Genomic DNA, 12,207 nt, shown 5'->3' on the forward strand with positions numbered 1-12,207 from the left:
AGAATATGGAGATAAACCCCGTGGTTGCAATTCAGCTGTCAGTGTTAAGTACTTAGTTCTTCACTTAGCTGGAAAACCTGTTATTTTTGTGTGCGTATCGCTTCAAAAATAGCATGCTGACTTTGCTAATGTTTCCTTGGACACCAACTCACATTTGTCCAGTAAAACAAAGAATACATTTACCCCAGTCATGGATGGGGCAGTATGGTTCGTTTCGCATCATACTTTTTCTTGTTCCATTCCTTGCTCTTTGCTCGCAGTTTCAGCCACAATGGTGTGTTTAGTTAGACTTCCTGCACCTCTTTATTGCAGGGGAGGCAGTTTGTAGGAAAAGGTGTGGGTTGGAATTTCTGTTGGTTTTTTGTTGTTGCATATGTCTGAATTATTTCCCTGTACGCTTTGGGAAGATCGGTCTATCAGTTCAGGCCACTGCAGGGTATTTCCATTCCGTCATCTGTACGTCTGCTCACCTGCAGGAGTGTGTCTGGACATGTCAGCAAGCTGGGAAGGTACTGCTATTAGTCAGGAACGTACCAGGAATAATGGGATTCAGGAGTCAACTGGAAACAGGCTGTTCTCAGTTCTGCAGTAGCCCATTTAGCACTTGTAAAAGCTATGGCTGGTCTGAGGGAGCAAAAGCTCTCTAGTTCTTGCCACTTGTGCTTGCTTTTAAGTGAACAACTGAGCTGGCTGCTTTCTCTTACTCTGTGGCTCTGTTACTGTTCCTTGGCTCACTGAATGGCTGTGGGCAGCAGAGGTTATTACAACAAAATTGCAAACAACGCTTAAAAACAAAACAAAAACCTAAATATGTAGTATTTTTAATCCTCATGTTTCAAAGCACCTTTTAAAAAGCGGGTGGGTGCAGGAAGAGACAGGAATACGCAGCTTCCAAAGTGGTGTGTGCGGAAGGGCTGGGGGCTGCTGGGGTTAAGTGCTGCCCCTGCCGACCTCTCCTCTCCTTTTCATGAGTACTGTGGGCTTGGAACTAAATGGGAGTCTGTGCTGCTTTATGTGGTGTCAGAGTGCAGAAGTGTGGATGTCAAGCTCTTAATGCTGATGTGAAGTGCTCACATCATCCAGGGGCCAAGTGAAAGTTAGGGGAAAGCAATGGGAAGAGAAAGGAAGGGGAAGTCTGTAGCCAGAGTAAGTGTGGTGAATCTAACCTAAGAATGCTGGCTTTGGTTCCTGCCAAGTAGCCTTTAGTTTTACATTATTCCTTTTTTCAATATTATGAATCATATTTGTTCAAAGCAGATGTGAAAAATCTTGATAAAGAGAGGAATGCTGTGGGGCGCAGCCATATTGGTCAAAACAGGAGTTCCTGTGGCGTGGCTCAGACAGCTGGGATTTCTGCAGACAGAGTCGTGTTGCTCAGAGATTGCATCTGGTCGCACGTATGACTGACATCACTTTGGTGGTGGAAAACCTGCAGCTTAGAACAGGCAGAGGCAGTCTGTATAATCTGCTAAATTGGTATTGGTGTAACAGTAATTTGTGTGCACTTCTCCCATGCTGTTATTCTTCAGAACTTAAATTACTGAACTAATAGAGCACAAGTGTGTCAGGAAGTGAAACTTGCTCTGGAATTGACTAAATGTTGCAAATGAGCAGTGCTGGGGTTGCAGTCACAGGGCAATGAGTGCCTGGATGCTGCAGCTACCCTTGCTGTTGAGAGATAGCTCCTTGATGTGGCAAGGAATATAACGCTCTTGAATGTGTACCTGCAGCGTTGTGTACCAACGCAAGTATGTGCTTGTAAGATATTTGAGAGTCTGTGATAAGTTATTTATTCAAACTTCATATTCGCTGTTCTGGAACTTTGGTGTTCTGAATTGCTGGTTGTAATTGCTGTTTGCTACTGCAGCCCTGTGGCGGGCTACATCACACAGATATTGACCCAAAGCAGAGAGGATCCAATCCAGGATCCAGAGTGGATCAGTGATCCTGAGCAATTGCCTTTCTCTGCAGCAACATTTCTACCTATGGTGATATTAGAGAAGCTGTGTTTTGCTCCTCGCTTTCATTGTTTTTTCCCCCCTCGAAAAACTTGCTGGCTTGGGGAAGATAGAATGGCTGCAGGTGTTGATGCCTCGCTGTATGATTTCTGCATAGCCAGGTAAACTGAAGTACGGGGTTATGTGCAAATCCTGAGAACGCTTCCTAGCAGTGACTGCTGTTAACATGTGTGAAAGGAAGCAGGAGAACTAAGGCAAACCTGTCTAACTAGTTGTCTGCAGTGCCTTATCATGAAAAAGCCTGAGCTAGGAAGAGCGCATTAGTATTTCATAATTGTGCTGAGGGCTGATAGTGCAGCTATGCCGTGGCTCTGCTTCCTGCCCAAAAGGATGGTGTGAGTGGTGATGAGTAATTCTCAGTGCTTCCCACAGGCTCTCACACATGGTCTCTCCTGTAGTGATTTTGTCCTTTCTCATGTTGCTCTCTGAGCACAGAGATGAGCCATGTGGCCTGGGCCTGTCAGAATGCAAGCAGCACTCAGCTGGTGTTTCATTTTGTGCTAGGATGAGGGCAAGAAACTTTGGGGTGGTGGCAGGAGATTGAGGAAAAAATGAGATGAGTGTGGGTGATGAGAAGCAGGAGAGGTTGTGGTTCGAGAGAGAAACAGATGAAGGCTATTGCCAAGTTTGCAGAGAAATACTCATGCATGAGGTGGCCCATAATCTATGAAGAAAAACCTCTTAAGATTTAGTGTTTCTGCTTGAAGAAATGAAGGGGATAAGAAGCTTCCTGTTACAGAATGAGGAGTTAAGAGTTTCCTAATAACTCTGCAGGAAAAGGGAAATAGAGTAGAAAGAGAAATGGGTCCCTTTCTGCACCCCACTTAGTAAGAAGGTACAATGCAAAATAGAAGAGGGGCTAGATTAGAAGCTGAATATTTCTCTTGTGAACTACTGGACAGAAATTTAACATGTCGGTGTGTTTCTGGGTCATCCAGTATAATCCCTTGTATTGTAGTAGAAGTGTCTCTTTATAACTTTCCAGCTTATCACATTATGCATGGTTTGAAAAAAGAAAACGAACTCAGAAATTGCTGTGATTCAGAATGCTGCAGGCTTGGTTGCGTGTATGACCACTCTGTAGACTAGTCTAACCAAATTTCACTAGTGACTTGATTAGCAACTTCATTACATTTTCCTCTATCGTTTGAAAATACCTCCTGAAAAGATGTTTTGTCTGTGGCCTTAGTCAAACATGTGACTTGTACAGATGCTGTCTGACCCAAGTCTTTGTCCTCTTTTTTTTTTTTTTTAACTGATGAATTCTGCACTGCAAAGTAAGGCTATATTTACATGCACTTACTGCTGCTTAAAGTATACTTCAGGAGTTAATGCAGTCCATATATATAATATAGGAAAAGATCTTTAGAAATGATGTTCAGCTCTTACGTTTGACTTCCAAAGATGTGTTGTTTCTTGAGCTTGTTTGCTGGCGCTGAAGAACTGGCACAGGCTGCACTTTTCCAGTTTCTTTTGCAAAGTATTAGAACTTAAAGTATCAGAACTTAAAAAGATTCATTCATTTCAGTACCAGCATGTTTGCCTGAAGGAATGCTGAAGCTTGTCTAGGGCAACTGCGTTTGGATCCAATTGTATAGCTCAGCATGTGGCTTTTAGGAAATGAAGAACAATTTCTGTGTAGCAAAGACAAAACCTTTACTGTTTTGACTTATTTGTGAATGTATCTAAATAATTTAGCTTTAGAAAACACCTCCCTGCTCTGGGGACTTTGTTTATATGGATCGTTTGACTGTCAGTTAGATGACTGACAGGTAAAAATGCTAGCTGTGATGACAGTAGAAATAATGGCTCTTGTAAGTTCAGATGTCTCAATAGGTTTGAGAAGGGATAAACTACAGAAACATTTTAGATCCAAATTGGTTGTTAATAACAAAATCCTGTGATAGTCTGTTAATCAGTGGATACTTCTGTATCTGAATTTCTCATTAATATTTTTTTAGTCTTTTCTGTGTGTGCACGTCTTTGCTTAAGCTGTACATTTTGAGAGAATACATGAAATATTAGTGTATCTGATAAGACTGGCTGAAAGGACTGTTGTAAATGTTTAAATGACCTTTGTAAAATTAGCGTATGTTTTCATCACAACTGGAAAAAAAAGTGTCTTCTCTTATGGTGAGAAAGATTTTAGGAACAGGGATTACTGGAAGAGTTGATGTTACGAAGAACATTATGTTTACTTCTGTTTTTTGGTATTAGCAGTTTTTAAATAAATTTTAGATTGAGGCTTCTGCATAACTTGTTTCACTCTCAGTTGTCATCTGTTTTCCACAAGGTTTATGACTTTGGACAGTTTTAGGGTCATTCATTGTGTAGATGAAACCACACATGAAGTCAGGCATTTCAGTAGGCAGAGCCTCAGCTACAGCTGCCTGTGCATGCTGGATTGCAAACTCCTGGGTAAGGGCTCTGGTGCAAATGTTAATTGTGGATAGCCTTAGACAGTAACCTATGAAACATAGGTTCTCAGAAACTGGGCCTTGTGTGCAGTAAGGTTATTTTGTTGATTTCCATTCCCCACAAGTAGAAGATGTAATTGATTTCTTTTTACGGTTAAGTGAAAATGATCATAATCAGCAATTGGTTGGGAGGCAGAAGCTAGGTCTTCTGGGAAGGAAACAACATTCAGAGGTGAAGTAGGACACTGCTGCTACTTTGAGGCAATATATCTGGTTTCCTCATGCATTAATTGCAGAAAAAGTAAATCCTTTCTACGTGGCTAGAAAAGGTTTCCTGCCTCTTCTGTCTCTCCTTCCTTTCCCTGCCCTAACTGGAGTGCCTGCAGCATCCAGGCAGGTAGCGTGGGACTGCTCTTACTGCAGGTGCCCTTGATCAACTCTCCCATGGCTTTGCAGTATCATGGAGACTGTGCCTAAAGAAATCCAATGGCTTGAAGGCTGCTCATGCATGAAATTCCAGCAGCGTGAGATGAGCTGTTTGACTCCTAAGTAGACTCTTTTAGGGGAGGGGCTTCTTACCTTATTGTTCATAAATTCTGCAAGTATAAAGGTGTTTAGGGAAGATGATCACCAGCATTAATATTTCCATGAATTCCCATGGCTTGATGATAAGATTTTTAGCACCTTGCTCAGTGAGAAGTGCTGTATTTGTGGCTTTGTTCAGTGCAATTAGTGTAGCAGTGAGTTTGAATGCTTCTGTTCCTGAAACAACGTTCCTATATGAGCTGTTACCATGTTCCCAAGGACATTGTAGACTTCAATGTCAGCTTTGTGTTTGTTCCTTTTATTAAAACCACTCATTGTAGAGGATAACCAGTTGTTTCTTTGCCCAGTTCTGTCATGCTTCAGATGAAAAACAGAGGTAGACAAATTACCAAATTTAATTTGACCTTCAGTTCATGTCAGCCAAAAGACCATTACAAGTGAAATGCCATTTATTCTACCCTTAGTGTGAGTTCAGTGGTGAGGAGAAAATGTTGGTGTAAAGTTTTGTCCAGGCTATGCTAGTAAGCTACTAAAAGAGCAAGAGAAGCCTGTTATCAATGAGGAATGCATGGACTTCAAGTTCCAAGGAAATCACGCCTGATCTGAGTTCCCTGGGAACGGGTAGTGTTTGCTGACCGAAGATTGTCTTAATTGTTGGGAAGTAGCAAGGCACTCTTACTCTTAGGGATGTGAAATCTTGATCCTCTGGCATTAGAAGTAAGGGGAAAAATATAGTGATTCTCCATTAGTATTGGATCTTGCTTCTTTCTAATGATTTGGACTGTAGCCTTTGAACATATTTTGCGTTATCAACTAGATTTTGAATGTTAACATTGTTAACACAGCATGGATCTAATTCTTAGTTAGTAAGTTTTCATGTAGTTCTGGGAAAGACAGTTGGAGATTTCATGTATTCTTTGTTGAGCTGGAAAGTCTGAAGAAAAGGACAGAAGTTCTGCAGTGTTTCAGACTGAGGTTCACATGAAAGAGCTGCAGGCTTCTCAATATTTTGTGTTTTAACAGTAGTTTCCTGCCTATAGAAGTTGTGGTATTTAGCTAGATGTGCTCTACTGAAAAAGACCTGGTGTGCTGGGCTATGTATTTGCAGTATGTTTTTACACTATGGATTTAGAACTTTTAAAATGGCTAAAAAACAGATGGCTAATATAATTGAAGGTTGTGGTTAGTCACAGATATTCTTCTTGTAAGTGATTTTATGAAACAGAAGGCAGACTCGCTTTTGGCAAAGTTTAAAGGACTCTAGATCTGTGGCCTTGGCACGTAATTCACTGATAAGTAAAAGCTTGTTTCTTCTTTCTTTCAGAAGGCTTTTTCTCCTTGCTGCTTCTCAGGATGCAGTAGCCTTTCCAGAAGGGAGGTATTTCCTAAAGCTGTTCATTATCTGTAATCAAGCCTGTCTAGAAAGAAATAAGATCAGGTACAGCTCCATCCCCTGCTTTAATACAGCAAACGCTGGAAGAGATTACCTAGAGCAGCAGAATAATTTTACAACTTTCGAAGTTTAATGTGAACACTCTGGCTTTTACATTTGAACACTCCAGCTTTTTAAATTATAAACAGGCTGTCAGGTCTGCTTATGCCAATCTGCTATAAAAGGAACCTACTCGTATGAAATTCGCAATTCTCACTCACTTGATATTTTGAAGGCAGCCTAATTTTAGCAATTACACCAGCCCTGTGGCTGGTTGAGGTCCTGTGCGTCTTCCACAATGGCTATGGAGTGGCAGGGGCAGTGACTGAAGTTGTGCTTCCTTTCCTTTTAAGATGTTTTGTTATTAAAACATAAAGGCTAAGCTATGGCTGATGTGATTTCCAGTTTTCTGTTGTTACAGAGATCTTAAACATCTGTCAGTGGCTATGACTGCAAAATAGTCTCTGTTAGCAGTTAGTTCCTGTGCTTTTAGTTTTATGACTGAGGAACTACAGGAAAAAGGAAAAGAATTAGGTTAGGTCAGGTCTGATGGTTCTGTAATAATTTTAGTTGTGTTATTTTGCTGTTAAGAGGTTTCTATTCCTCACTCTCAGTTTGATCCGGTCATAGTGGGGAAAATGAGTATTTTTTATGACATAAAGTGTGAATAGAGCTCAGATTACTGTTTTGTCTTTTGTTAATCAGCAGTCATCTCATCTCATGCATAAAGAGCATCCGCCATAGGTGGTGTGACAATCGTTTATTTTTTTCATATATACTTAGCATCTTTTTTGAGATTCTGTGGAAGACACAATATAAGGAAATCATATTTAAAGGCCATTATCCTAGCAATGCTTTAAGAACTTCCCTCCTCTTTAATGTGCACATCTCCTTTGAGTTCATAGACTAGTTTCCAAAGGAATAACAAGCAGAAGAGCAGCCATGCCAAGTGTTTTTTAAAGGTATACCTGAAGATATTCTACAGATAATGGAATAAAATTAGGGTATAGGTCAGCTTCTAATAGGATAGCGTGATAACACCTGGTGTCTATTCATAGCCTGATGCCAGTGGCACTTTTAACATGATCCCCTATACATGGCTGGGATGTGTCAGATTTTCCAGCAGGCTAAGTTCAGTGTAATTGTTCTCCTGTGTGTTTCTTGCAATGTGTGTGATGAAAGGCAGACTTTTTCTAAAGGCTAGTTGTTGTGAGCATTTGCTCTATGTTCAAACATCTTGTGCAACTTATAAACTTTTATAGTGTTTATGTTGGACTTAATTTTAGAACATTGATTTCAACAAACAAAATTATTAAGTTCTACATCTTGTGGTGGAAGGCTTTCTAATTCCTTTTTTTTTTTTTAAGAACTCAAAAATAATTGCTTAGGTAAATTCACAGATTATTATGAGTACTGAGTTAGCCTTCCTTTGGGCATGCATTTATGCAAGTACCTGATGTCGACATGTCTATAAAAAAAAAAAAAAGTACTGGAAAATGAAGGAGGAAACTATGCCTAGCATTAAGGAACTTGATGTTATGTTTTGAGGAGGGTAATCTCTGAAATTGTGTTACCTTCTTTGCCTCTTACTTCTGGTATGTTCACAGATTACAGAAGGGCTTCATGTTTGGACTTCAGGCCTTGGAGGTAGCAGAATATTCAGCAGAAGGTAAAGAGAAGTGCTGCCTTCTGGTGTGACCGCATGTGTATGCGGAGGTAGCTGGTGTCATCTGAGATGTCTGGAGGGAGGCCTAACAGACTTTAGTGGTCATCATCAGGCTGTGGTGGTGATAAGCTGTGTAGCATTCAGGCCCTTTGTTGAGAGAGAAATGAGGTTATTGAAGACATGGTGAGACAGAAAATCCAGAAATGCAGTGCAATGTGTGGTGGCATGTTTCTGCTCTGAAGAGTGTTTTCCTTGTATGTACTTGAATCAAGTACACTAGCTGGAGATTCTCTTTTCAGTCTAATTGTTCTTTTATTGCATAGTAAAGACTGTTGTGCGGTGTAGGATTATTGCCTCCTCCCTCTGCTGCTCCCAATTTTGTTTAGGTATGTGGCTGCCGGGGAGATGCAAACTTTGTTGCTCCTTTCTCAGGTTTAAGACTTCTAATCTGGTGTTGCAGCAGTTGCAGACAAAAGGTTTGTTCAGAACTGCTAGTGAAAACCAAGAGGCTCCATTTGATCAATGTGTTTCTAAGCCATCATGCTTGACATGCAGAGTTTTGTTTCAGGAGTGCTCATGAGTATAACCTGATAAGGTACCATCTCTGTTCTAAAGGTAGAAATAGTTTCTCTAATTCTAGGGGGCAGAATAGTGTAGTTGCAGCTGGTTTTGGACTTGACTTCACTTAAGTCTGCATATCATTTTACACTTCACTCATGCCTACTGTTAAATAAATTTTTCTGAAACACCTTGTCCTATTTTGTCTGTCATCTTTGAGCACGTTTGTAATTGCTGTTGTATTTTCTTCTTAGGCCTCTGGAAAAATGTATGCACTGTGTCTTGTGGTATTTTTGTTTCTTGCTTTTGTGTGATTTCTGGCATTACATTGCTTTATGAAAGACTGTTAAACTTGCTGGAACATTCTGAATTATGAAGCTTCCTACAGCTTCTATTCAAGGTAGAAACTTGTTCATCATCACACTCAGGAGCAATACTGTATGCTGTCAGAGAGTATATCTTGTAGGCGATGAACCATACTATCTTCCCAGGTGTTGTGGATAATGCCAAGAGAGGAATGCGTATGGTAGCTGGGTCTGCAAACTGGTTGTCAGGACTCTGAAATGACACTGGGCTTGTCTTGTCACAGTCTGCTAGGGAGGCTGGCTTTCCACCCTGCCCCATGAATTCAAGCACGTGAGGGGACATGTGTGTCTGTTGTGTTCTCTCCTGTGCCCTACATGTGTGTGCTTCTCCACTTGCAGCACAGCGAAGCCTCCTACCAGGCTCCCAGGAGTGGATCAGCAGGCAGGTCAGCTGCACAGCACACGCACAGGCATTACTGAAATGCTGAACTTCCCACCATTGGGAAGTGAGGCAGCGGTTTGGTGGTCTCATCCATTACTTTCGTACTTTCATCAAATAACATATGTTTATTGAAATTCAACATGGATACTGTTCTGTGGAAGTAAATTAAGATCAACGTGTAGATTCCTGATGTCTTTCGTTTGTGGCTGGTTGCAGTGTGGACAAAAAGAAGCTGGCTGAGCTGCTGGCTTCATGAGACTTGGTATGGAGAGAGGAAAAGAATAACAGAAAATGACTTCCCAGTTTGCTGAAGAGTGTGTGCTGATTTTTTTTTTTGTCTCATAATTCATTTAGGCTAATGGATGCTTCTACTGCATAGAAAACACTGAAGTGTAAGAACTCATCCTTTCTGGAAGGATTAGGACACCTTTTCCAATTAATTCTAGACCTTTTCACTTTTACTGCTACTAATACCTTCTTAAGAGGCTGTGGCCACGTGCTCTGTAGCTGTGAGTAGCTTGTGCCTGTTAGCCAGCACCGAATGTGATCCATGTAGTGGCTTTGTTCACGCAACGCTTAGTGATCTAAATACCACGGACAATTTTTCAGTTAATTTCTAGGTGCACTTCAGTGTCATGGCTTTACCTTTGCTTGGTGGAGGGAAAAAAGTTTGTAACCCATGTTGATCTCTGTCTGACTGGTGAACTTTATGCTGTGTAGCAACAATTAAACAGTGTGATTAGGGTGTAACAAGCTATCTGTAGGATATGGTGTTACCCCAGTACTCTGCTCTAAGGACACTGAGCTAGGTAGTTTTCCCAGGCTTTGTCTTACAAAGTCACAATTGCTCTGTGAGTGGTGCTTACAGAGGTGAGTTTTCTGTTAGGTTTCTTTTTTTTTTTTTTTTTAGCTAGGTATTGGAATGTTTTTATTGTGCACTTTAAGATGCTGTATAATTTATTTTTTTAATTACAATGCCATGTACTTATTTAAGAAAACTGTTATTTATATATAATACAATGTTAATATCTGTATTAACTGATGTAGTAGTTACAACTGTAGCCTCAGTGTGACTATAGGCTTCCAGGCCAGTTCACTGGTGTGGATAATTAATAATGAATTTGGTATGTATGTTAAATGTAAATTCAAGAGAGAGTCCATCATTAAAAGTTTAAGAATTTGAATCATATGGATAAAACAATAGTTTGAATTATGTGCAATTTTCAGTTCCTTGATTTTTTTTTTTCTGTATGATCTTGGGCAAGTTGTTTCTAGTCTTTCATTGCCTTGTTTGTAAAAGTTTCTCATCTGATGGGAGTACTCTGAAGTACAACTGCAGTAGGTAAGAGAGTGTGATGCCTTTGAAATGTTTTAACTATTCTAAATCATCTGAACTGTACCCTTCTAAAGTGAGCTGGGTAACTTTTTTTAAAGCCTGTGGAAAAGGAAAACTGAAAGTGCTACCAGAAGATGAAATAATCATATTTTCATTTTCTGTATTGAATACTGTTAATGGAAATAAAGCCAACTGAGTAAAATGTTGTGGGGACGGGACAGCATTCTCCTTTGCACTGTACAAGCTAAAATGTACAGAATGGTATCTTTATTGGCCAGGGAGGAAAGCCTGAGCTGAAGGATCAGGTTACAGCCTGGTACCAGTATGGATTTTTGTAACGAGAAGTTCTGAATTGTTGCTGGTAGGCCTCGAGGAGCCTTTTGCTCAGTAACCTGGAGTACAGTCAGGAGGTTTTGAGGGCTAACTCCCATCATCTGTTTGTTCTTAAAATAGCATAGATTGAAGTGCTTCTGGAACTAGCAACAGCGTTTGTTTAAATTTTTACCCCCTAGGCTGAGAGCAGTTTAATTTTTCAGGGCAGTAAAATGAAATGGTGTGGGACTGGGAGGAAGGGAAACTTGCTGTAGGGAATTTGGGGGATTGTGAGTTACTGAATTGCCCAGAAATAGTAATTGGTGAGCCCACATAAATGCATAAGCAGCATGGATAATGGTGTTTGTCAACACCCACTTATTGCAGCTGAATCCTACCGTACCTTACCATGAGCGTTAGGGAGATAATGTTGTATCACGAGGGCTGCTCTGAAAGCCGTACCTCCTATTCCATTATGTTGGCCTACAGCGTCAGAGGTGGATGTTGGTGGTATGGCAGTAGAGGCTGAAGCTTCCCGCCAGTATTCCGTTACGTGTTGTTGCTGTGTGACAGATGACAGCAGAGGGGCAGCCTGACGCAATGGTGTCTGACATGGAAGTGCAGATGAAACAAGTGTGTCATTGAATTCCTTTGTGGAAAATTGGCACCCACTGACATTCTCTGATATTGCTGAACATTGATGGAGATTGAACAGTGGATGTGAGCACAGTGAGGTGGTAGGTGGTATGTTTCAGCAGTGGTGACAGCGACAGTGGGTCACCTCCGCTGGTGTAGATTGCTACAAGCTCAGCATGCAGGCTCTTGTTCATTGCTGTCAAAAATGCATAGCTAACGGTGGTGACTGTTGCAAAATAGTGTTTTGTAGTTGAGAATTCACTCTATGTAGTGTTATTGTGCTCTTTGTGTCTGTTGTAGTTTCCATGGAAATGAATGGGAGACATTACTTTCAGAGTGACCTACATACTACTCATTTGCTTGTTCTGTTTGCTTCCCTGCGACCTGCTTCAAACTGTGGTTCTTTCATGTTTTCCAACTTTGCACTTCAGAGCGCAGTTTCACGTAATGTGTAGGGGTCAGTGGTAGCAGGCGCTCAGCACAAGTCCTGTACTTTGGGTCTGGCAAACGCAGACTTGCCTGATGAAATACACATTTCA

At 40.9% G+C, this 12,207-nt stretch overlaps 1 protein-coding gene across 1 annotated transcript in view; it reads left to right on the top strand.

Moving 5' to 3' along the window:
- Positions 1-12,207, top strand: part of CDK19 (cyclin dependent kinase 19) — a 119,655-nt gene that overhangs the window by 2,880 nt on the left and 104,568 nt on the right. The gene's annotated exons all lie outside the window — the stretch shown is intronic.

This window comes from Numida meleagris, chromosome 3, assembly GCF_002078875.1.
Source record: "Numida meleagris isolate 19003 breed g44 Domestic line chromosome 3, NumMel1.0, whole genome shotgun sequence".
NCBI classification, from domain to species: Eukaryota; Metazoa; Chordata; class Aves; order Galliformes; family Numididae; genus Numida; species Numida meleagris.